This window comes from Heterodontus francisci, chromosome 8 (genome assembly GCF_036365525.1).
Source record: "Heterodontus francisci isolate sHetFra1 chromosome 8, sHetFra1.hap1, whole genome shotgun sequence".
Lineage (NCBI taxonomy): Eukaryota > Metazoa > Chordata > Chondrichthyes > Heterodontiformes > Heterodontidae > Heterodontus > Heterodontus francisci.
Window position 1 is genome coordinate 44,918,975 of NC_090378.1, and position 26,328 is coordinate 44,945,302.

General features: G+C 43.7%; 1 protein-coding gene across 3 annotated transcripts in view; it reads right to left on the reverse strand.

Moving 5' to 3' along the window:
* plpp3 (phospholipid phosphatase 3) overlaps nucleotides 1-26,328 on the reverse strand; it is a 160,486-nt gene that overhangs the window by 71,183 nt on the left and 62,975 nt on the right. The window lies entirely within an intron of this gene.

A 26,328-nucleotide genomic window follows, 5' to 3' on the forward strand; every position in this document is an offset into this window, starting at 1 on the left:
GCAGATGGTGGAAATCTGAAACTATAACAGAAAACGCTGGAGATAGCAGGTCAGCCAACATCTGTCAAGAAAACATCAGTGAAAGATGTTTCAGGTATAAAAATATATAGTTCTAAAGAAAGATGTTATACCTGAAATGTCAACTGTCTTATCATATTGTGGATCCTGGATCTACCATTCTACCTTCACTAACAAGGAATGCAGTTACATAAGAATACCTAGATATTACTGGCCTCACACAGACAGAACTATCTACAGATTTGAAAGTTGATGCTCAAGGGCTAAGGCAATACCAGCAGCCAAACATGTGAATCTATGAAAACTTTGCTGATTCTATGCTTCTTTAAAGACTATACCAGACTGGTTAGGGTGCAGAATTTCAAAGCTGCTGTCACAGACAATACACCTACGCGTGTGACGCCTGCCGCAAACCATACTTCAACCTCTGTAATGACAAACGTACATAGCATGTTTACCAGCACATTTCTGTTTGTAACACACCATATATTATACTTAATCTTTTTAATTGTATACTTTGAACAAGTGTTTAAAAATCATTTTGTATGTCTTTAAACTTGCATAAAATTGGTTATATACTTAAACGACTACTCTTAAATACATATTTTCCAAACCATTGGCTCAATTTCTCATTTTTTGAAAAAGAAAAAAATTATCCACTTTGGGAAATATGAATCAATCATATTCTTTAACTCGCTACAGAAGAATTCAAACCTCTTGAACAATTAACATAAACAACAACAATTTGTATTTATATAGTACCTTTACAGTAGTCAGACATCTCAAGGCACTTCACAGAAGTATTATCAAACAAAATATGATACATAAGGAGATATTAAGATACAGGACCAAAACCTTGGTCAAAGAAATAGGTTTTAAGGAGCATTTAAAAGGAGGAAAGAGAGGTAGAGAGTTGGGAAATTTTAGGGAGGGAATTCCAAAGCTTGAGGTTTTGGCAATAGTGCAGCAATTAAACTCAGGGATGCTCAAGAGGCCAGAATTGGAGGAGAGCAGATATCTTGCAAGGCTGCAGGGCTGGAGGAGATTACAGAGATACGGAGGGGGCAAGGTCCTGGAGGGATTTGAAATCAAGGATGAGGATATTAAAATCAAAGCATTGCTCAACTCGAAGCCAATGTAGGTCAGCGAGCACAGGAGTGATGTGTGAATGGAGCTTGGTGCCAGTTAGGATAACAAGATAATTCACTACCAAATGGACAATGATTTATTCCATCTAAATTTATAGTTTTTTTTATTCGTTCTTAGAATGTGAGAATCACTGGCAAGGCCAGCATTTATTGCCCATCTCTTGAGAAGTTGGTGGAGAGCCAGATTCTTGAACTACTGCAGTCCATCTGGTGTAGGTCCATCTAGTGTTGTTAGGGAGGGAGTTCCAGGATTTTGACCCAGCGCTGGTAAAGGAACAGTGATATAGTTCCAAGTCAGGATGGTGAGTGACTTGGAGGGGAGCTTGCAGGTGGTGGTGTTCCTATGCATCTCCTGCCCTAGGTGGTAGAGGTTGCAGGTTTGGATGGTGCTGTTAAAGAAGCATTGGCGAGTTGCTGCAGTGCATCTTGTAGATGGTACGCACTACTGCTACTGTGTGTCAGTGGTGGAGGGAGTAAATGTTTAAGGTACTGGACGGGGTGTCAATAAAGTGGGCTGCTTTGTCCCGGATGGTGTCGAGCTCCTTGAGCGTTGTTGGAGCTGCACTTATCCAAGCAAGTGCAAAGTATTCCATCACACTCCTGACTTGTGCCTTTTAGATGGTGGAGAGCCTTTGGGGAGTTAGGGGGTGAGTTACTTGCTGCAAAAATCCCAGCCTCTGACCTGCTCTTGTAGCCACAAGTTCTCTTTGGAAAATCTGTATCTATGTCTTCTTTCATCTTTGTGTGCCTCTGTCAATGGGACAGACTTCAGTATCTAGTATAATCAGTGCAGTCAAATCCTGGCCTGAAGCCAATTTATCTGGCAATCTTTAAAGACAATCTAATGAGAATCAGATTTTCCCAATTGAGTCCAAATGCACAATCCACAGAGAGCATTAAAATCTCACCCTGTCCACGTCATTTGTTTTGTCCTATTTCTCAATCTCCATACTTTCTGGAGTAAAGTATTTGTCGCCAATCAAAACAAATAGCAAAGGACTAGAATTTTTACTACACCAGAGGCACTGTTTATTTTATCAAGTGCAAAATTAAATATACTCTTTATCATAAAAAATGAAGAATATTCGGGGCAAAATTGGATAACTGCTGAAAATGGACGCTGGATCGCAATGCACAATTTACCCACATTCGTTCCTTCTGATGCGGGCAGCATGAAAACTTTGTGTTGCCTGCTGATATACATGACAGCTGTGTGCTGCCCAGCGCTAGGCATGTGGTTGAGTGGCTGCACGCCTTAGGAGGGGGCTCGAGTTCCTGCAAGGCTAAAGCTAGCCTGCACTACTTAAAGTCAACCTGCGCCTCTTAAAGGGTGCATTCTGGCTGGAGCAGGTGCTGGAAGTGGCAGGAAGACATTCTGAGCAGGAAGAACTAATGGAACAACATGACGGAGCATGCTCCAAGGTTCTCAGACGCAGCAGTGGAGGCCTTCGTGCAAGAGATGAAAAGGAGAGTGGACCACTATCCACAACGACCCAGGAGTCCCTCCAGACAAATTCTGAGAAGGCAATGGGAGCAGATAACCATCATGGTCAATGCAAGCAGTATAGCCCTGAGGATCTGGGTGCAATGCCAAAGAAGTTTAATGATCGCGCACAAGTGGTCAAGGTCAGTGAATTCATCTTCAAATGCCATATCCTTACAGCTGAACCACTAGTCTCTGACAATTCTCAATTGACCACTTGCCCTTCAATCACCTACCTACAATCTCTATCAATCAAGACACATATTTCATTCATAGTTTCACCTCACACTCACACACTTCTGCAAGCCTGACACCCACACCTCACAGCTCACACACATAGCCACCTATTCAACCATGACAGGCACATCACCCAAACACATCGCACTGCACTCATTGACACACTTGCCTCTCTCTTGCAGGACAAGGTGACACATAACTGTAGGCAGCAGCACGTAAACCCATAGATGACAGTATCCTCATATCTAACAGGTCTGGCAGCATCTGTGGAGAGAGAAGCAGAGTTAATGTTTCAAGTCAGTGACCCTTCATCAGAACTCAGTTGACCTGAAATGTTAACTCTGCTTCTCCCTCCACAGATGCTGCCAGACCTGCTGAGTATTTCCAGCATTTCTTGTTTTTATTTCAGATTTCCAGCATCTGCAGTATTTTGCTTTTATCCTCATGCCTAATCCTTGTCTCACATCCCACAATCTCTTATTTATGTGTTGCAGATGGTATAAGCATGTGCCTCTCATCCTATACTTGTACCTTTCTCCTTTCAGAGATCCAAGAATTGCTACATGGCCAGCAAGTGGTGGAACAACAGAGATGGAACAGCAAGAAGCCAGTGAAGAAGAAGAAACATTGTCACTTGATTTTACACTCTCAACCACCAGCTCAGATACTGACACTGTGCATACTTTAGAGGGTAGCTTTGAGGTGGGATCTGCACATGGAAAGCAACCAAGCACAGGTGGCCTATAGTCAGGCAAGGGGACAAGGGTAATGCAGGTGCCAGCCCACTGGAGAGGGAGGTCACACACAAGTTCTGTTGTGCAGGATTCTGATGGGCACTTCAATGGGGTGGCCTACAGAAGGCAGCATACTGAAATACCCGGTGCATTGGGAAGCCTGCCAGAAAGCCTCTGGTCACTGTCAAGGAACATGGAGGAGTCCACTTCCAATGTGGCACAGGGCTTTTCACAGAGCTTGGAGCCTGTCCTTTCCAGCTTGTAAGCGGTGGCCAACTCCATGAAAGCATTTATGGACCCATCCATGATGCAGCATCTGATGGCCCCGATGGCTTAGCTTCCATTGCAATGTAAGCAGAAGCCACCCAATGTCTGGCTGCTGCTGTGGAAGCTCAGACTGAAGCAGCTATCATAGCTACAGATACCAATGCACAAAGCGGCTTGCAGGGTCTCACAGCAGTCCAGCAATCTGTCCTCCAGCACACTGCTTAGATTTCTGAGGCAATCCACATCAGAGTGGCAGTGGAGCACGAACCTTCTTTCCTCAACTGGGGTGGCAGTATTCTTCCTCCCAGCACTGTCAATCCACCAGTGCCCTTGGTTTTGCCCATCAGCTAGCCAGTCCAGACTGCAGCAGCCCATGCCGAGGTGGTGCTGTCTGAAGCCAAACTTTCTTGGCCCAGCGTGTTTTATGTTTGGTTTGTCTACTGCCACTTTAATATACTTAGTTAGTCTAAATTAGACAGATTATCTTCTGTACTTTGAACATTAACTCTTTATTACATTCTAACTATGTACAGCTTCACACCAGCCTGTGTGACTCCTCTGCATCTCCCTCCAATTCTCTATCATGTGATCTCTTACATCATGAAGATATTCCTTACACTGTCTCAATCATTAACCCTTTCAGACCCTTATAATAGAGTCTCTGAAGGTCATTCTACAAGGCAATCTACAGTCTCCCTCACTGAAAGTCAGCAGACTTCCACCAAGCATACTGTAGCCACTGGGGTAGCATTGCACAGGAGCACTACAACAGGCAAAGACAGGCACTAAGGGAATGCACAAAGGTAAACAGTTGACTTTTGTACACAATATTGGATGGTTTGATTTATAAAATTGTTTGGAATGTTTGTTTTGTGATTTTATTTCAGCATTGTGGCCAAGAGGATACCGTGATGGTCAGTAACACTCGGAACATAAGGTGTGTGTCTGTTGCTGAATGGGGAGTTAGAGTTGCATTCGCTGGTAATGCAGATGGATGAGGCAATCACTTACAGAAAGAGGATGTGTTGGTTGCCTCCTCCCTTCCCTCTTCCTCCTCCACCTCGCCGTCCTCGTCAGCTGGTGGTCCTTTACCAGTGTCAAGGGCTATATACTCATGATGGCGAGGTTGTGTAGCCTACAGCAGGCAACGATAAAATATGACGCGCTCTGGCGAGTACTGCAGAGCTCTTCCAGAACAAACTAGGCAGTGGAAGTGTGTTTAAGCATCCCAATGATCTGCCTGATCACATGTTGTGTGACAGCGCACTGGAGTCATAAGCCAGGTGGTCAACGGTCATATTTGGTTTGTCATGGTCGCTCAAATGCAGACTGCTGCAGAATGAAGGCATCATGGCTGCTGCCAGGATACTGAGCACTGATCTACATGATGCACTGAGTATGCTCGCACACCATTGGAATTCCTACCGGTTGTAGTACATCTCAGAATTTATATGCGGCGCCCGCAAAGTGGCATGTGTGCAGTCAACGGCACCCTGAACCATGGGAAAGCTGCAATCCTGGTGAAGCCACACGCTCGCTCTACCTGCTTTTCCATGACAAGAGAGAATGAAATGTATTCAGCTCTCTTCTCATACAAAGCTTCACTGATCTCCCTTCTGCAACAGGAGATGCTGCAAATATTACCTTGCTTCAGCTTGGAAGGAGCCCAACGCATAAAAGTTCATGCCCATGGTCACCTTTACAGCCTTGCCGTCCATGCCCTGTTCTGAGGCTGCAGTTCAGGTTGCAACAAGTGGCACATTCCAGAGAGCACCTCGATACTGAGGCAGAGATATCTGATGTAGTATTTCATGGTTAAGGTGAGGTGAGAGTGTCTGCCCTTGACATAAAGGCAGCATTTGACTGAGTATGGCATCAAGGAGCCCTAGCAAAACTGGAATCAATGGGAATTGGGGGAAAAGCTGGTTGGAGTCATACCAGCACAAAGGAAAATGGTTGTGGTTGTTAGGGGTCGCTCATCTCAGTCCCAGGAAATCACTGGAGGAGTTCCTCAGGGTAGTGTCCTAGGCCCAACCATCTTCAGCTGCTTCATCAATGACCTTCCCTCCATCATAAGGTCAGAAGTGGGAATGTTTGCTGATGACAGCCCAATGTTCAGTACATTCACGACTCCTCAGGTATTGAAGCAACCGATGTCCAGATGCAGCAAGACCTGGACAACATCGAGGTTTGGGCTGATAAGTGGCAAGTGACATTAGCGCCACACAAGTGCCAGTCAATGACCATCTCCAACAAAAGAGAATCTAACTATCTCCCCTTGTTGTTCAAAGACATTACCATCGCTGAATCCCCCACTATCAACATACCATTGACGAGAAACTGAACAGGACCAGCCACATAAATACTGTGGCTACAAGAGCAGGTCAGAGGCTTGGAATTCTGGGGCAAGTAACCCACCTCCTGTTTCCCCAATACCTGTCCACCATATACAAGGCACAAGTCAGGAGTGTGATGGAATACTCTCCACTTGCCTGGATGGGTACAGCTCCAACAACACTCAAGAAGCTTGACACCATCCAGGACAAAGCAGCCCATTTGATTGGCACCCCATTTACCACCTTCAACATTCACTCTCTTCACCACCAACGCACAGTGGCAGCAGTGTGCACCATCTATGAGATGCACTGCAGCAACTCACCAAAGCTCCTTCGACAGCACCATCCAAATCTGCGACCTCTACCAGAGAAGGACAAGGGCAGCAGATACATGGGAAGAGCACCACCTGCAAGCTCCCCGCCAAGCCACACAACCTCCTGACTTGGAACTATATCACCGTTCCTTCACTGTCACTGGGTCAAAATCCTAGAACTCCCTTCCTGACAGCACTATTGGTGTACCTACACCATGTGGACTGCAGTGGTTCAAGAAGGCAGCTCACCACCACTTTCTCAAGGGCAATTAGGGATGAGCAATAACTGCTGGCCTAGCCAGAAACACCCGCATCCCATGAACAAATAAAACAAAAGGTAGGAGAATTGCTTCTTGAAGACCCTGGGTGGATTTGGTCACTTGCTGTAAGCCCTTCCTTCTCCTCCCTCTTTGAGCAGCCTTACCTCCTCTGTGTCACCTCTACTCATTCTCCCTGTCGCGCTGTAGGCCAAGGGTGATACGACCTACTGCATCCACATCTGGAAGCAAGTGGTCTGAGCAGAACCCTTCAAGTCAGAACCAAAGCCTTCAGCATGTGCTACACCACTTCCTGTAAGCTTCGCCAACTTTAAGTAGCAGTACAAACCACCAAAATCTTCTATAAACTCAGCAGCAGCCAGAGAAATTAATCAGCAACTAACCTGAAGATAGTCGATGGTATCTTTAATTGCACTCGTGAGGGGTCCCACCTGTATGTTCAGCGGTGTGAGGTTAAGAGAGGATGTTAGCTGGAGCATTGAGGTCGAAAATAGCACTGCTGGAATCAAATCAGCCTTTGACACCAACTGATGTCACAATCTGCCTACTTTGCATACTTCTGGTGCATACACCTTGTGCCCACATTAATGCCTTTACCAAAATGGCATCTGGCACACCCCCCACAAGAAATGTGCGTGTGTACCCAAAATGGCACCCATAGCGCCGAAAATACAAGCATTATGCAACCAGATTCTGCAGCTATTTTAATTTTTTTTAAAAACCTTTGCATTGTTATGAGGCCACATCTTCCTCCTGAAGAAAATGCAAGGACATTTTATTCCTCCAATTTTGGCCTCTTGCGCATCCCAAAATCTCTATCCCCCAACATTGATAAACATGCCTTGAGGCATCTGAACCCCAAGCTATGGAATTCCCTCCCTGCACCTCACTGATCTTCCACCTCTCTTTCCTCCTTTAAGATCCTCCTTAAAACCCATCTCTTTGACCAAACCTTTAGTCGCCTCTTCTAATATCTCCACTTTGTCTCTTTGTTGATATATGTCTCATGGTGCTTCAGTGAATCACCTTGAGCCATTTGTCTTCATTAAAGATATTATCTAAACACAAGTTGTTCTTATGTTAGAGAAATTAAAACAAAAAAATGCCCCCAACAATTTTCTCCCTTTCCTCTTGCTGCCCTCCTGAAAGCATTTATTCCTTGCTGGAATTTGATTCCATGAGCGCTGGGTGTCCACAGATATATTACTCAAATGGCTATTATGCATGTGTGAACCTTCACTTTATATATTGGCTTTTGTCAATAGTCACCATGACAACCAAGCCTGATCTTCTTCACCCAACATCAACTCGTGCACCACAGTGAGATTGCTGGCTCGCAATCAGGAGTGGGATCCCTTCTCTGTTTTCCTCTCCCTAAACCAAAGAGGCAGAGACCCTACTCCTGTACCAGCTGAGATTATTTAACTCAGCACAGACTGGCTGTATGAACCAGCTAATCCCTCGGAGTAGCAAATTAGGAAAGTTTTAGTCACTCCAAATAACTGGATCATAGAGATGTATTAACAAATGGCCATTCCCTATCACAAATGGCAAAAACATTTGATCACTTCAGTTCTCATCAGCTGCGATGAGCAAAAAAAGTTTAATCTGAGGATCTGGAACATTCATTAGTGGCACTGTTGAATGGGTGCTATTACAGAGGAAATTTTGGAGAACACCCAGTTCCCTACATATCTGGCTAGGAAATCTCACTTGGCATATCACCATGTTGGCCCCATGCAGCTTTGTATTGCAGCAGATATTTTGCAGATGCTGCAGTGCAAACACTGACAATCCAGATTTAATACTTTTAATTGCATTTTTTCAAAACCAATTTCACTGCTTGATGTGATCACTGATACAGTATGATTCTCTGTACCATACAATATGAGCCAGCAGGAGTAACCCATTTGTGGCCCTGTTTTGTGGATCTTCTATTTAATAAAGCAAAATTTAATAAAGCTACTGCCTGTTCCTCACCTCACCAGGCTTCCCTGCAGAAGGATTCGATACGTAGTCAAGCAATGTGAAGACAATGCATTGAGAAAATATAGTTAAAAATATGATTTTTATTTTCTGTATTAAATTTTGTTTTATTAAGCCAAACTGAGTGAAAAATATGTTTCGCTTCTAAGTAAGCTGTAAAAGTTCACATCAAAATATCTATAAACATTTCAATTAACTGGATGTTGTTTGCAATGGATTCTCCAGCAGCTGTAGGATCACATTCATGTATTACAATTACAGGATTTTGTTACACGCCCAAATGTTCTGTAACGCATTATCCACAGAGGTTTTTTTTATTAAAATGGATTTTTTTTAAATGGCTGTTTTTAGAGAGAAGACATTGAACAAAACTAACATTGCTTTCATTTCTTAAACATTAACAAACTTCCTAAAAATTCAGAAGTGTGATTTGGTTTCTTATACAATATGAAACCAATTTATTTTCAATCGCAAATTGTTTGCACCTTTCTTAAGAAGGCCAAAGAGATATCAAGTCAATTTAGAGGACAGCAATCTATTGAAATCTGAAGCCTTTGTTTTTATGGGGTCTATGATCATTTACTTTCCATTATTTATTGTGTGTGGATTGAGCAAATTGCTTCCAAGCCACTTTACCTTGTGTATAAACAAACAACAACTTGCATTTATATAGCACCTTTAATGTGATAAAATGTCCCAAGGGGCTTCACAGGAATGATATAAAGCAAAATTTGACACCCAGCCACATAAGGCAATATTTAGGCAGATTGCCAAAAGGTAGGTTTTACAGAGTGTCTTAAGGGTGGAAAGTGAGGTAGAGAGGTGGTTTAGGGATGGAATAATTAAAGGCACAACCACCAATAGCTGAGCATAGGGGATGCTCAAGAGGTCAGAATTAGATGAGTGCAGATATCTTGGAGGGTTGTGGAGCTGGAGGAGATTACAGGGATAGGGAAGGCCAAGGGCATGGAGGGATTTGAAAACAAGGATGAAAATTTTAAAATTGAAGTTTTACTTAACCAGGTGCCAGTGTATGTTATCAAGCATAGGGATGATGGGTGAACAGGACTTGGTACAAGTAAGGACAGGGGTAGCAGAGTTTTGGATGGCCTCAAGTTTACGGAGGGTAGAATGTGGGAGACTGGCCAGGAGTGCATTAAGAAAGGCCTGGATGAGGGTTTCAACAGTAGATGAGCTGAGACAGGGGCAGAGTCAGGCGATGTTATGGAAGTGGAAATAGGTGGTCTCACTAATGGCACAGATATGTGGTTGGAAGCTCAACTCGAGGTCAAATATGACACCATGGCTGCGAGCAATCTGGCTCAGCTTCCAACAGTCACCAGGAAAATGGATGGAGTCAATAGCTAATGGCTTTGGTCCTCCCAATATTTAATTGGGGGAAATTTCTGTTCATCTAGTTCCACCCAGCTGTATGACAGTGGGGGAGGCATTGGAAAAGTGTGGTGTGGTCAACTGTGTCAAAGCCTGCAAACAGGTTGAGAAGAATGAGGAGGGGTAGTTTACCTTTGTCACAGTTACATAGGATTTCATTTTTGACTTTGATAAAAAGCCATTTCAGTGCTTTGGTTGGGTGGAAACTTGATTAAAGGGCTACAAACATGGAGTTTCGGGAAAGATGGGCACAGATTTAGGAGGCGGCAATGCGTTCAAGGACTTTGGAGAGGAAAGGAAGGTTAGAGATGGGGTAATAGTTTGTAAGGACAGTAGGGTCAAGCGTTATTTATTTGAGGAGAGGGGTGATGACGGCAGATATGAAGAAGGGTCAGTGCCTGAAGAGAGAGAACCATTAACAATATCAGATAACATGTGGGCCAGGAAGGGAAGTTGAGTGGCCGCATGTTTAGTGGGAATAAGGCCAAGGTAGCAGGTGCTGAGTCTCATGGACAAAATGAGCTCAGAGAGAGCATAAGAGGAGAAGGAGAGAAAGAGAAAGATGTAAGTTTAGATGAAGGGCTGAATTTTGTGACCATGGCGGGGCTCCTGGCACTGAGCCGAAAAGGCGGGGAGAATCCCTTCTCGGCCTGCTGGAGGCACCCCCACTCTCCCCACCCCTCGGAGTGATTCTACGGCACCGGCATCCCTGTCTTTAAAGGGACAGGGATCCTGCCTCCAAAAGCTGCCCGCCAACCAGAGCGCTGGTAGCTCAGTAGTGTTGGCAGTGCCGCTGCTCCCGGTAGCTGCTGCTGGTACTGCAATTTGGACGCAGGCCCAGAGCTGCAGCTTCGAACCAAGATAGGTGAGGCGGGGCTGCCAGGGACAGACTGACAGCCCCTGCGGGAAGGAGGGGTAGGGGGATGCGTTTAGTGCAGGGGGAAGGGGGTTTGCAGAGGTAAAATTTTTCCATGGCAGGGCCCTCCAAGGGCATCAGATTGCCCACGGAGGTGGGCCACCCCACCAAGTCAGCAGGGAGGTCACCTAGTTTTACTAGGTCACCACCTGGCATGGCGGAGGTCGACTGCCCGCTGCTGGTTAAACCCTAGCAGAAGCAGGAAGAGCTCCTGAAGTGGTCATTAATAGACCACTTAAGGGCCTCAATTGCCCTCTGGATGGGTAGGTCTTCGTTGGCCTATCCCGCCCCCGACAAAACTGTGTTGCGATGGGCCTTCCACACCCCCGCTTCCCATCATAATGCTGAGGGACCCTCATCTCTGAACCCGTCTCAGGAACACCCATAAAATTCAGCCTGGTCTGGCCTGGTGGGCTGGGAAAGAGAGGGATGTGGCAAAGACAGCTGATCAGATGGTTTAAATTTTAGTGATAAAGAAGTCTATGAGCTCCTAGCACTTATTGTTGGAAGTGAGGTCTGTATGATATGTATTGTCAAATTTACTGCTGGATATTTTTCATGAAAATGCTGAACCCAAAATTATCAACACTGGCTTAAAATTTGGATTTTGTTGACAGGGCCCAAGCTGGATAACCGAAGTTCAGAGTTCCTCTCCTATTTCATCATAAATTACAGTGGATACAAGTACACTGTGTCATGTGATGCACCCCTCAAGGAACCTGTGCAACAGTGAGAGGGTCACTTACCTCTGCCTAATTCATGATACCACTGCACTCCTTCCCATCTGCAGAGAGGTACAGGAAGCTGGGTGACTGGGTGTTTTTATCAGCAGCAAACCTCTCCATGCAATTGGCACCTGTGCTTATATTGGAGGGTGGCCTTCAGATCCCGATAGGGTCACATTCCTTCTGGACACCTCCTGCAGCAGGACGTCCAACTTGCCAACATCAAATTTGCAGTGTTGCCCACAAATCTCCATTGTGCCACTGTGTTCAATGACTTCCACTTTTACGCCACCAGCACAACGTTCACTTTTATGCCAAACTACAACTCTTAAGAGCTGCTGTCTCACACTCTCCAGTCAAATGTCTGACAGCAGGAGGTCTGTGGGCAACCTTTTCCTGTATGTGTAGCTTATTGTAAAGAGGAGAGGGTTGGGCAGGCTGTGTATCGCTAAATTCAGTGTAGCGTGCTGCCTGCGAAGGCCATTTTTGTCCGAGTAACAAATTGAGGCTTTAATAAACCTAGCGGAGAAATGCTTTCCCAGCTGTTGACTCTGCAAAGGAATAACCCAAGTGGTAATGCAGTAAGCAGTGTCTGCATATTAGCATATTAGGACAATGTTCAGTAGTGCCCAGTGGGGGAGGCGCACAGTTTTGTTTCCATTGTTGACCAAAATGTGAGTTGAAAGCTACTGGTGAAAATGACACAGCGGAGACAGGTCAACAGAAGGCTCTCTGGCATACTTTACTTTTGTTTTATCCTCCCCGGTAATAGAAAAGTATGTTACACTAAAATAGTATTACAACCGTTGATAAATCATCTTGTTGAGACTGAAAATGACTTTTATTTTTAAAATGAACAGTAATTTTCTTACTTCATACTGTCCATGGGAAGCCATTCAATGAGGGTGTATATTAGTAATTTAGGCAGCTATATCCTAATAGTTGGAAATTTATGCACAGCCTGAATTTGCAATATATACTCTTAGTGGGCAAGACTCCCCAGTGGCAATGCAAAGTCAGAAAATTACCGTCCACATGTTCACTCCAAAGCAAAAATGTTTACATTTTGATTTCTGGTTAACTTGGTAGATAAAGCTACTGGTTCCCAACCAGTCAGTTGCTCACTTCAGATAAAGACAAAGGGGGCTAAATTGGATAGACCCTGAAAACGGGTGCAAGGATCATGATGCGCGATTAATCATGCCCATGCAATGTAATGCTGGCAGCATGCCAACAGTGTTGCCTGCTAATTTGAATGATTGCTGTGTGTAGTCAGCACCAACCACATTGTTCATTGGCTGCACGCATCAGCAGAGGGCCCAAAATTGTAACTACCTAACATCAGTTAAAGCTAGCTGCACTGCTTAAAGCCCATACCTCTTAAAGGGAAGGCACATTGTGGCTAGAGCAGGTGATAGCAGTTGTCATGAAGAGAATCTGACCCTAGGAGAGTGAAAAATGGTACAAAATAAGAGAAAGCAGGCTCCATCGCTTTGGTGGAAGGAGGTTGGAGCGATGTCCTGTATCCGCAGCGTAAGCATCTACCTCTTACTTCATTACCACCCGTGCCCACCTCACCATCCCCCACCACCACCCACTTTCCTCATCATCACCTTATCCTTGCACCTTTTTCCTTTCAGATACCCAAGAGGTGCAGGCTCACAAAGAGTGATGATGAAGGCACAGCACGATCACTTGATCTCACACTCACGGCCACCAGTTTAGATACTGACATTGTGCGTATCTTAGAGGCTATATTAGAGGTGGCATCTACACGTGGTATTTCACTGGGCATGTGTGGGCTGCAGCCAAGAAGAGGGGCAAAGATAGAGCAGGTGCCAGCTCACCAGAGGGCGAGGTTGCACGAGTTCCAATGCAAATGAGCAGCTCAATGGGGCAGCTTGCAGAAGAACACTGATGGGTATGCACAAGAAAATGATTTGGACATTGGGAAGCCTACCAGAAAGCTTGTGGTCAATGTCAAGGAGCATGGAGGAGTCCAGCACCAACTTCGCACAGGCCTTCCAACATGGAAGAAACATAGAAGCATAGAAAAATAGGAGCAGGAGAAGGCCATTCGGCCCTTCAGGCCTGCTCCATCATTCAAAAAAGATCATGGCTGCTCGTCTAATTGAGTACCCTGTTCCGCTTTTCTCCCCATATCCCTTGATCCCTTTGGCATTAAGAAATATATCTGCCTCCTTCTTGAATATATTTAATGGCTTGACCTCCACTGCCTTCTGCGGTACAGAATTCCCCAGGTTCACCATCCTGAGTGAAGAAATTTCTCTTCATCTCGGTTCTAAATGTCATACCCCGTCTCCTGAGACTTTGACCCCTGGTGGTGGCCAACTCCATTTGCACAGCTGTACAACCATGATGCAGCCTCTGATGGCCGATGATGCAGCTTCCATTGTAGCTACCACCCAAAGTCCGAGTGATACAGTGGAAGCTCAGACTGCTGTCATGCAAGCTCAGACAGTTAACATCATGACTGTGGATTACAGTGTGCAAAGGAGCTTGCACAGGCTGCTAACGTCCTTGTTGAGATGGTACCGTTCACAGCCGTGCCTTCTAGACCCAGAGCTGCTTGAAGTTGTCCTTCAAGGACATCTGCAATCTCCTTCACTGAAATTCAGCATCCTTCCATCAGCCATTGGATTAACACAAGGGCAGGCACATGGAAGAAAGGCACTATTAGAGTGCACAAGGGTGATTAGTTGACTTTGTGTGCAATATGGCATTTATAAATTTAGTATGGAATGTGTACTTTGTGGGGGCTTTTATTTTTGCATTGTTGCTAAGTGAATGCTATTATGGACAGTGACAGAGGGAAGGTAAGGTGGAATTGGTGGAGGCAGAGTTAATCGTCGTGTTCAAAAAGAGAATTAGACAATCATCTGAAGGGAAAAGATTTGTAGGGCGATGGGCAAAGGCAAGGGATTATGACTAGCGGAGTTGCTCTCAAAGAGAGCCAACACAGACATGATGGGTGGAATGGTCTCTTTTTGTGCTGTAATCATTCTAAGATTCTATAGGTATGGGACTGTTGGTGAATGAGGAATTGGGTTTGCAGTTACTGGTATTCGAATTAGAACTTCACGGACTGCCCGGGCAGAAAGGGGCTGTCTAGGTTAACTCTTCCCTCCCCTTTCGCTTCTTCATCATGCTTCTGCTTCTCAGCAGCTTACCATATAGCTGGTGCCGAGGGCTGTGTCCTCATGATGAGGTTTTGCAGTATGCAGCAGACCACCAGAAATCTTGAACCTGCTCTACCAAGTACTGCGGGGCTCCTCCAAAGTGGTCCAAGAAGCGGAAGCATTGTTTCAGCATACCAATGGTCTGCTCTATCACATTTTGTGGGGCAGCTTGGCCTTCATTTTATGTATGCTATGCAACGAGTTGCTAACAAGCTCGAATTCATGCCTAAAGGGGGCAGGTTTTGTCTTTGGGCAATAGTGTAAAATGGGTGATAGCAAATTGGCGATATAGATGGGCTGATAAGATGGGCGGAGCAGTGGTAAATGGAATTTAATCCTGAGAAGTGTGAGTTGATGCATTTTGGGAGGACTAACAAGGCAAAGGAATATACAATGGATGGTAGGACCCTAGGAAGTACAGAAGATCAGAGGGATCTTGGTGTACTTGTCCATAGATCACTGAAGGCAGCAGCACAGGTAGATAAGGTGGTTAGGAAGGCATATGGGATACTTGCCTTTATCAGCCGAGGCATAGGATATAAGAGCAGGGAGGTTATGATGGAGCTGTGTAAAATGCTAGTTAGGCCACAGCTGGAGTACTGTGTGCAATTCTGGGCACCACACTATAGGAAGGATGTGATTGCACTGGAGAGGGTGCAGAGGAGTTTCACCAGGATGTTGCCTGGGCTGGAGCATTTCAGCTATGAAGAGAGACTTTCCTTAGAGCAGAGTAAGCTGAGGGGGGACATGATTAAGGTATACAAAATTATGAGGGGCATTGATAGGTTAGGTAGTAGGAAATGTTTTCCTTAGTGGAAGGGTCAATAACCAGGGGGCATAAATTTAAGGTAAGGGGCAGGAGGTTTAGAGGGGATTTGAGGAAATATGTTTTCACCCAGAGGGTGGTTGGAATCTGGAACGCACTGCCTGAAGAGGTGGTAGAGGCAGGAACCCTCAACATTTAAGAAGTATTTATATGAGCACTTGAAACCCCATAGTATACAAGGCTACGGGCCAAGTGCTGGAAAATGGGATTAGAATAGTTAGGTGCTTGATGGTTGGCACGGACACAATGGGCCGAAGGGCCTGATTCTGTGCTGTATAACTCTATGACTCTATCTCTCCTGATTTTCATTTTTATTGGCCTCAATTGAAATTTATAATGGGAGAGATATCAAACGGACTGCTCTTTACTCCCAAAATGTCTTGCTTCTCAGATGTGCTTTTAAATGGAGAAGCAAATAGAGAAAAGAATTGCTTCTCAAGCAAAGAGTCAAAAAAACTTTGTGATTTTCCAGCTTGAATTTTGCCTCCTGCTAGGCAACCACAACCACAGAATGGGATTGCTGGCAGTAAAGGTAGGGTGGGAGGGGAAGTGGGGTACATAATCCACAGTGTCCTGCCCTCACTGCTGGAGGGAATTGTTTGTTGAATTTGCCAAAGAATAAGAGAAAAAAATGCTGCTTCAGAATATCCTGTCATAGAAATGCAGAGTGATGTCAATTCCATAGTATCCCCTACAGATGTGTTAAGTTTGACAGTCTAATATTTAAATAGATAATAAGCCTTCATTTATGCAAGTTATATTATCTGCACATGGTCTTTGTAATTTTCCAGACCTGGGAGATCTCACTAAGCGAATTATATCTCATCATCAGGCAACAGTTTACCCCAAAGACCACAGGTGCTTGTGCAGTCCACCTCATCTTAATTGAGAACATACAGAACCCTAATGAGGGCCAAAAATTTACAGCAACATCTCAGATGTCAGAGGAATTGGAATGCTGTAATTCACCACAGCTGGAATAGAACTGGAGTTTCAGTCTCAGAACTCAAAGGACCCATTTACAGCAGTGATATGTTTTTAATAAACTCTACATAAACATGTTATAGGTTTTTGTGAATTGTAGAAAATGCTTTTCGGCTTAAAAATATTTATCCTGTAGTACTCTTATTGTTTATAACATCTTTCTTTCTCTGCTTGAATATCTCATTAACATTTCTTAATTTTTTTATAGATTCTACTACTGTCTAAGCTTTACATTCTCCATAGCAACCCTGTGGGCCTCCGAGGTCGCCATTATTTCTCAGTTTTCAAATAGGATCAGCAGCAGCCTTCAGAAAAGTTCTTGTTGCTTCTTTAGAATAAAGGTAAGGAGCAAATTTACTATATTTGTGCCTTATACTTCAACATAAAATGTGTTTTAACATTTGAAAAATTAGGTTAGTGCACTTTTGAATGTAATGCAAATTGATTATCTTTTGTTTTATGGATGAGAGTCACGATTTTCACCTACTAATTTCTCAGAACATTTTACACCATATTCTCTTAGTATCCGAGTGAATTCAAAATCATTCCCTTTGTTTACATACATTTATCACCTCTTTATGTCACAATAGGAGCAGTACACATTGATTGGATTTAGATTTAAATACCTCTGTTTGTTAGTTGCCTTTTCACCTTCCTTTTTCAAGTGCCTTGTAATGACCATTATTCATATAATGACCAATTGGGTAATGATAAGCGAGGAAACCCGTGATGAATAAAAAACATTTCATTTACCGTAGTAATCAACTGCAGAAGATGGGAGCACAGTCATATAAACCACACTGCTGCTTCAGGAACATCAGCATTAAAGGAAAATAAGGAAATTTGTCTCTGGTGTTGGCTAAAGTCCTGCTTGGAGGATTTGAGTTTATACGCAAAGTGTTAAAGGGTCATTACATTATTGAGGTGACACGTTAATCAAGAATTCGATCTGCTTTTATTTTGTGGCGGGGGGTGGTGGGGGGGGGTGGAGGAGTTGGCAGGACATTAACCAGTTAAATGATATAGCTTCAATGACAGTAAATATAAAGGGGTAAACGTTTTAACCAATGCACCACCAAAAGAAATTAACCTCAAACAGTAACAAATGATGCCATGGGGAAGTGACAGCTGCAGTTAACAATTTCTACTAGTACCTTGATTCCCTCACGTGAATGAGATGTGCAATCCCATTGGGCTACGTTGGTTAAGTAGCTTTGATTAAACAAACTGCTATTTTGAATGACCTTTTTGATGCAGTGCACAGCCCTAAGACAACCCCATAAGTGGGAAGTCAAATGACTGAGAAATGCCAATGCAAAGCAAGAATGTTCCACATAAAAAGAAAGGTTCCCATATAAACTGTAAGGACCAGGACTGAGGCAAATACTGAGCTCAGTCCAAAGGTTACCTCAGATCTGGATAGCGCACCGTCAAAAGCTATTTATTGACAGTTATATTTTAATATTCCGAACCATATCCCCAGCACCTTCAGGTAGTCTGACCTGACGGTGAAGGGGACAAAGGATCGGTCAGCCCAGTTCCCAAAGAACATAGCCTCGTTCTTGCCGTGGTTAACTTTGGCTCCCGAGGCCAGTTTGAACTGGTCGCTGGGGATATGGTTCAGAAGGGCCGGGGCGTGCACCAAAACCTGGGAGGAGCGAGTAGCCAAGGTACGACAAAAGTTGAGCATGTGGGGGCAGCGATCTCTCACCATTGTGGGTAAGAACCTGGTCATCAGGTGCGAGGCGCTCACGTTGTTGCTGTACGTGGCGCAGGTCTGGCCCATACCCCACTCCTGCACTGTGGCGGTCACCCGAGCCATTTTCCGCTTCATCTGGGGATCTAAAATGGACCGGGTCCGGAGGGACACGATGTTCAAATCTCTGGACAAGGGCGGGAAAAATGTACCCAACGTGGCCCTCATCCTGATGACCACCTTCGTGTGCGGCTGCATCAAGCTGTGTGTAGATCTCCAGTACGCAAACTCCAAGTGTCACTACGTGCTGAGGTTCTATCTGTCCCCGGTATTGTGAAGGATGGGCCTGGTCACATTGCCGCGGAACGCTCCATGCAGTTGGACCGTGCCGTACCACCTATCCTTCGTGGAGCAGTTTCTGCGGGAAAACACCTTGGACCACCGATCCATCAGGCAGTGGTCTGCACGGAATGTCCTCAAGGCCCTACGGGAAAAGGAGACGGGGGATCCTGTCGGATGGTTCCACGAGCAGACCGCCAAAGTCATTTGGCGGAATGCCTCATCGCCAGAACTTTCAAACAAGCACCAAAATGTAGCTAGGCTGGTGGTGAGAAGGGCCCTCCCCGTCAGATCCTTCATGCACGCCCGAAGTCTCGCCCCCTCCGCGCAATGCCCCCGCGGTGGCTGTGGTGGGGAAGAGACGGTTGCCCACCTCCTCCTGGAATGTGTCTTTGCAAAGCAGGTGTGGAAAGAGATGCAGTGGTTTTTGTCGAGGTTCATCCCAAGCAGCTCTGTAACACAGGAGTCTGTGCTCTACGGGCTGTTCCCAGGGACGCACACCGAGACAAACATCAACTGCTGCTGGAGGACTATCAATTCGGTGAAAGACGCCCTTTGGTCTGCCCAAAACTTGCTGGTCTTCCAGCGCAAAGAGTTGTCCACCACCGAATGTTGCAGACTGGCACATTCCAAGGTCCAGGACTAAGTGCTGAGGGACGCACTAAAGCTTGGGGCAGCCGCAGCAAAGGCTCAATGGGGAAAGACCACAGTGTAAGGTCCCCCCACCAAGCTGAACTGAGGGGCTGGATCCATGGGAAACCCCTCGAACTGTATCCGGAAAATTTCTGTCTCCTGTATAATGTAAAAATGGATCTGGCACGACAAATGTGAAATAGAAGGGTTGTGAGTCAACTCATGATTTTATGGAAGGAAACTGATCACCTTTGCACTGTTTGTATTTTTTGACTTGATGCTGTTTTAAACTGTTTGGGAATGTAATTTTTACAGATTTTTATGAATAAAGTATATTTTGGAAATTAAAAAAAAAGTTATATTTTAATATTGTGCTGTACTCAGAAAATGGGCTCATGAATTAAATCTTTCTTGAAATATTTTAGGTTTTATTGTGTTTCTTCACCTAGAAATAATTTGCCAGAACACTTAGAGCAAAAAAATCAGTATGGTGGCACAGTGCATTCATTCACCTTTATCCTTTGCCACCAAGATCAGACATGCGATCTTACCACATGGAAAGCTCTTGAAATCCACTATGCTGTCAGAACAGGCAGCAGAAACAAATCAAGCTCTTCATCATGGGGAAGAGAAATCCATAGGAGGACAAGTCACATCCCAGCAGACAGTTACACACTGGGAGAAGCAAGTCATCCACAATCCACCCTCTTAACTGAGGAATGCTTTGGGATTTGATGTAGAACAAAACAATATTTAACAAAACATTTGAAAGCAAGAACATACCATTTTATTACCCTCGGTCCACAAAATTAAGAAGCAAATATCCAATAAAAAGGATCATATGGGAGAGTGTTGTCCAATTGTACTCAGAATTTTAGTTTGTATAATTTGGTCAGTTTTGTGCTTATCGAGTAAGGATGCCAGTGGATCAGATTGAAACAATTATCCATTTTGAATGCCAGTTATCAGTGTCAAGGACTCCTGGGTCAGATACAGCACAGAATAGATACAGAGTAAAGTTTTCTGCGATTGCCTAAAAGTATACTTACGCCCGAGTCTTGGAACAGCACTTATCCCTTGCAATGTACTATTTAGCATTTCTCATACCAGGCATCCTTATGGATTCTCAGAATGAGATTACCAGTTTAATGCTAAGTTGTGCCAAGATATAGGCAACTTCATGCTGTGAGCCCATGCCCATTAGGAACTAAGGTGAGAGTGCACAAATCAATTTCAAGCAAGACTCTTAACAGCAACTTGAAATGCAGAGCAGAGAGATAAAGCAGTTCCAGTTCCAGAGAAATATAAGTCACAGGCAACTGCAATTAATGCCAATGCTAGAACAAATAACCAGGATAATGAGGTAGGGTTACGAATAGTTTTTGCTAAGACTCTCCCTGTTTACAATACATGTATTTTCTGTGCACCTGAGACAGCAGTTACTAAAGCAATGGGATTGTGGGCTTCATAAATAGAGACATTGAGTACAAATGCAGGGAGGTTATACTGAACCTCTATAAAGCTCTTGTTGGTCACACACTTCAGGAAGGATGAGAGGGTCCTTGAGAGGGTGCAGAGGAGATTTACCAGAATGGTTCCAGGGATGGAGGATTTTAGTTAAAAGGTTAGGTTGGAAAAGCTGGGTTTGTTCACCTTAGAACAAACGAGATTGAGAGGAGATTTAATAGAAGTGTACAAGATTATGACAGGCTTAGATAAGTTAGACAAGGAAAAACTGTTCCCATTAACAAATAGTACAAGGGCTAGGGGACACAGATTGAAAATTTTGGGCAAAAGATGCAGCGGGAATATGAGGAAGCACTTTTTTTTTTAATGCAGCAGTGGTAATGACCTGGAACTCGCTGCCTACAAGGATGCTGGAAGCGGAGACGATCAATGATTTCAGGAGGAAGTTGGATGGCCATCTGAAAGAAATAGAATTGCAGAGCTACGGGAATTGAGCAGGGAGTGGGACTGACTGCAGAGCTCCATGAGGAGCTGACATGGACTTGATGGGCCGAATGGCCTCCTTCTGTGTCATAAATAACTCTATGAGTTATGTCTCTATGAATCTCTTTAGCTATCAATCACTTACCAATAACAGATACAATTCTGGTAACAGGCAAATTAAATGGGAACATTTTGCCTTCATTTTAAAGCTTTGGGGATGGTAGGCAGCCAACAATACTTTCCTAAAGCAAATACAGTTGTAACCCCTTAAACAGTTAATGTAACCAAACAGCAAAATCAAAGATAACACTAGAAAGCTGGGTTCACTGCAATCTATAAAACATTTTCTTTTTACTTTATTTTTTAAAAAACTTTTTAAAATCAATTTTTTGCTCAATAAGGCTTTTAGTGCCCGGTAATGGAATGCTTTCCATTTCAGGCATTGAATATCAGGAGTAAGCATGTCAGGTTAGCAGTCAAGCTCCTTATACTCTGCCCCTACAATATGCCTCAGCTCCAAGTTCAAGAAGTACTATTACAGCACAGTTTTGTGCTCTCCCCAATAGGAATTGGTTTGAGAATTTTCAAACTCACTTCATATTTGATCCTTAGGCCAACTGGCAAAGGAGGCTTTCATCCCATCAGTCTGGGATAACTTTGAACCCACATCCCAAAGATGAAAGGCTAGTGTATAATCCACACCACCACCCAGTCTATCTTTTGACAGAAATTATGGTAAATAGATCACAAAGGACTCAATCTCTGAAATAATTTTGTTATGCTCCTGATCAGATGCTTCATTTGCTCACTATCTGCATTGCTGACAGCACATGACTCATAAGTGGCAGAATGCAAGCAATAAAATATTTTTTGTGCTGCATGCTACAAAATATATAATCCATGCAGATATAAGTGTGCTGGGAGAAGAAATTACCTAAGAACTATTTCAATCATTAGTGCCTTGCTCTAGACATACATTCTAAACAGTAATTGAAACTACCCTGGAGGCCGAGGCACAATGGTACTGCCACAGCTGGAACACTGCCGACTGGAAGGAGAAAAAGAATCACTAAATCCTTTATGGAATCTGCAGAATCCATCGCATACAATTCATGAACCAAAGCTTCACGGCATTTTGCCAAAGTAATTAATTTTTCCAGTGTCAAAGCCTTTTGGAAAACTTGCACTATCTCAGGCCTTCCAAGATTGTACTGTTTTATTTTTTTAAAAATCCTTTTTTATTTTCCCAATCATAACAATTTTTTTTCCTTTTTAGCTTGATTGGTTAATTTGGTACTGCCGAATCCTGAGGGCCCCTTTAACATACCGCTACCTCAAAATGAGAACCGCCTTGTAGATAAACACCCCAACATAGATTTTACAAGAACAGCAATTCGCATAGCGATGGTGTTGCTATAGATACCAAAAATGTAGCAAACTCACTAGAAAAAACTATCTTTGAAACTTTGCCACTTTAGTAAGGAGGTATTCCTGGCACTGACTTCAAGGTAAATAGGTTTGGGACTGGTCATTTTTATTTAATCAAAGTTTAGATGTGGTTTCCCTCATCAAGGGTGCAAGTTCAAACAAAAAACAAATAAAACTACCTTTCAGACGGGAGTAGGTGAATTATTTAAATGAGAAAATGGAATGGAATGGCTAAAGTGCTCACTTAATCCCAGCATTTGCAGCGTTTCCAAGTTCTCACAACTGAAATAACACATGCAAAACTTCATTAAGCTAGTAAAAGGATTGGGTAAGGAGAGGACTGTCTTTTACAGGACAGAAGATATTGCTTCATGAACACATTTCTCAGAATGATTCAGTGGAATATGTTAATCCTTGGAAATCAGCTAATTTTCACAATTCTTATGTGAATTAATGTAATTTATTGGTAACAACACACATTTCCAGAATTTTCATTGGTTTAAATGTGAACAATCCCATAACCAGATTCCTTTTCTCCCCCCACATTTCTGCAAATGAATGTAAGGTTGCTAAATTTTCTGATGACTCAAAGATAGGTAGGAGAGTAAGCTGTGAAGAGGACATAAGGAATTTTGAAAGGGATATAGATAGGTTAAGTGAGCGGGCAAAGATTTAGCATATGAAGTATAATGTGGGAAAATGCGAACTTGTCCACTTTGGCCGGAAAAATAGAACAGCAATATATTATTTAAATAGAGAGAGAGTGCAAAACTCTGAGATGCAGAGGGATCTGGGTGTCCTAATACACGGAACACAAAAAGTCAGTATGCAGGGACAGCAAGTGATTAAGAAGGCAAATGAAATGTTGTCATTTATTGCAAGGGGAATGGAATATAAAAGTTGAGATGTTTTGCTACAGTTTTACAGGGCATTGGTGAGACCGCATCTAGAGTATTGTGTACAGTTTTGGTCTCCTTACTTAAGAAGGATAGAATTGCACTGGAAGCAGTTCAGAAAAGGTTCACTCGACTGATTCCTGGGACGAGAGGGTTATCTTATGAGGAAAGGTTGGACAGGTTGGATCCGTATTCATTGGAGTTTAGAAGGATGAGAGGTGATCTTATTGAAACACATAAGATCCTGAGGGGACCTGACAGGGTGAATGTTGAAAGGACATTTTCCCATGGGAGACACTAAAACTAGGGGGCATAATAAGGGGTCTCTCATTTAAGACAGAGATGAGGAGAATTTTTTTCTCTCAGAGAGTCGTGAGTCTATGGAACTCTTCCCCGGAGAACGGTGGAAGCAGGGTCATTGAATGCTTTTAAGGCAGAGGTAGACACATTCTTGACAAACAAGGGAGACAAAGGGTATAGGGGTTGGCAGGAAAGTAGAGTTGAGTCCACAAACAGATCAGCCATGATTTTATAGAATGGCAGAGCAAGCTCGAGGGGCCGAATAGCCTACTCCTGCTCCTAGTTCGTATGATCGGATGTATGGCCATACAGATGGTGCACCAAACCCCTCATCTATTTTGCTTTTTATATAAGTTAAATCACTAACATTTTGTCCAAGGTTATAGTTCTGAGTGCTGATTTGCACAAAGTCCATTCTTACAGACCTAACAACCCAAGTGTTTTCTTAACGTTGACATTCTCGGCAACTTCGTTTTCATTTTGCATGCATTGAGCCCAATGTTCCAACATCACCAATTGCACCATCGGAAGTGAGGTGGGGTAGAACTTCCATAAATTGTGGGACATATCATTTAAATAAGGAGAGGTATGCAGACAGTAAATATAGTCTGCAATGCTGAAGGGAGCAGCTGTAGTCAAACGTGTAGAGAGGGAGTTAGGCCCCGAATCTCTGCTCAATCGAGAGGGCGAGCTGGATATCTGGAGTACATAAAGATATAAAACCTGCTGCTTAAAGAGGAAATTGCATTGCTGGAGGAAGCAGGCAACCTGGGCGAGAAGAATGGCAGCTTGGGCCAAGGAACCTGACAGCGATGTCCTCCTAATAGAGAAGTGCAGCAGGAAGGCCGGGTTCTTTCAAGTTGGGACAAGAAATCCATGAAACCCATTTCCCGCACCTTGTGAGTGAGGTGGCTGTGGCAGTGAGCGACACCTCCTTGACTCTTGCATAGCAGGAAGAGGTTTAATGACTTCATCTACCCCTTCTGACGCCTTCTTCAGTCTCTCTGAACGTGTCGCGTTCTTTCATTCATTATCCTCATGGTGGTCTGATCATGTCCTTTGGACTCTGAACCAATCTCACATCCTCTCTCACCTCCTCAGCTAAAAATGTACCTTCCTTTACAGTGTGATATATGTGAGCAACCCTCCCTACCTCACCACATCAATTCTTTGATCGCTGCCCCTAAAAAAGCCTGATGTTTGAAAATGTTGCAACAAAGGCCTCTGTCCAACCTGCACTGCAATATTCATCTCTTTCACAGGAGAAGGTGGGCCGCAACCACCAGGAATCCCAGGGCTTAGGTGGGAGATCGCCCCATTTATAGAGATTTTGGGGAGCCTGGAGAACGTGTTCCAAGGAAAGTCTATTGTTTGCTGGCTTTTGTGTTTGAGAGGATATTTGGACAGCAGTTTTCAACAGGTCACAAAGTTCCTATTGGATCTCCTTAATGAACCATCAGCTCCTTAAGCAGATTTCTGAGACATTCTGGAGGGACAACAGATGCTCAGGTGGAAGATTGCCTCCTAGTTAGTCTTCTCTTTTAGCATAGCCTTATTGTGTGAGACTGTTGTTTTCTCTTCCTCCTGCTACTGTTCAGTCTCCATCGTATGGTCGTATCTAAAATTCTCATAGTCAGGTTGCCATGACAGAAGTGTGGGACTGAAACAATTTCCTTGCCTGAAACTTATGAAAGGGAGTTTGCAGAATCCTCTCTTAACAGCACAGCTGAGAATAGATTTTTTCTGATCAGTCCAATCAAGCTGATGTTTCAAAGTTTGTGGATTTTAAAAGACTCTGAGCTCAACCAATTCCTGATTTGACAAGTCATGAAGGTAACTTCCCCTCTTTTACAAGCTTACGTTTAGCCAGGTGCATTTCTGATATACAGGGAGTAATTTCTAGGACAGCAGGTTTTGTTCTCATTATTCTGTTATTTGAATACATCTACCATTTTGGGGGCAGGCGCATGTTTTGCTGGATAGGGTATATTTTAAAATAAGTAAAACTCTGGAATATCTGACATTCTGCCTTCATACGTCAGAACTATGCCGCTTTTGTGCCAAAAAGAATGCGGAATTTCAGGCCTCTGTATATATCTAAATATACTCACTAGAAATTTTGGTCAGAAAGAATAAAATTAGATTTTTACAATTCCTTGTTTACTGTTGAAACCTTTTGGTGCAGCGCTCATTAGTTTTGAAATGCCGTAATGAAGGAAATAAACTTTGCAAAGGAATTCTG